Source organism: Ctenocephalides felis, unplaced genomic scaffold (genome assembly GCF_003426905.1).
Source record: "Ctenocephalides felis isolate EL2017-DRISC unplaced genomic scaffold, ASM342690v1 CF-g0.4_SCAFFOLD_01886, whole genome shotgun sequence".
Classification (NCBI taxonomy): Eukaryota; Metazoa; Arthropoda; class Insecta; order Siphonaptera; family Pulicidae; genus Ctenocephalides; species Ctenocephalides felis.
In genome coordinates, this window is record NW_020538040.1 from 101,952,373 (window position 1) to 101,952,618 (window position 246).

The window sequence follows — 246 nt, forward strand, 5'->3', positions numbered from 1 at the left end:
TATTTCATTTTAATTAATAAATATATCTCTACTAACAACAGTGTACCTGCAAGGAAATTGTCTCTGATCACATTGAAAATATTTTTCATAACATTTGTATGATTAAAAAATACCAGAAAAATTTAGCAGTATGTGTCATTGGACAATGTTCGAAAATAAATTTTAATGGTCATACTATCAAGTATTTTTATAACTATAATCTGTTATACTAAGACATTCATGACTTATATGAATTTTTCTTTGAAT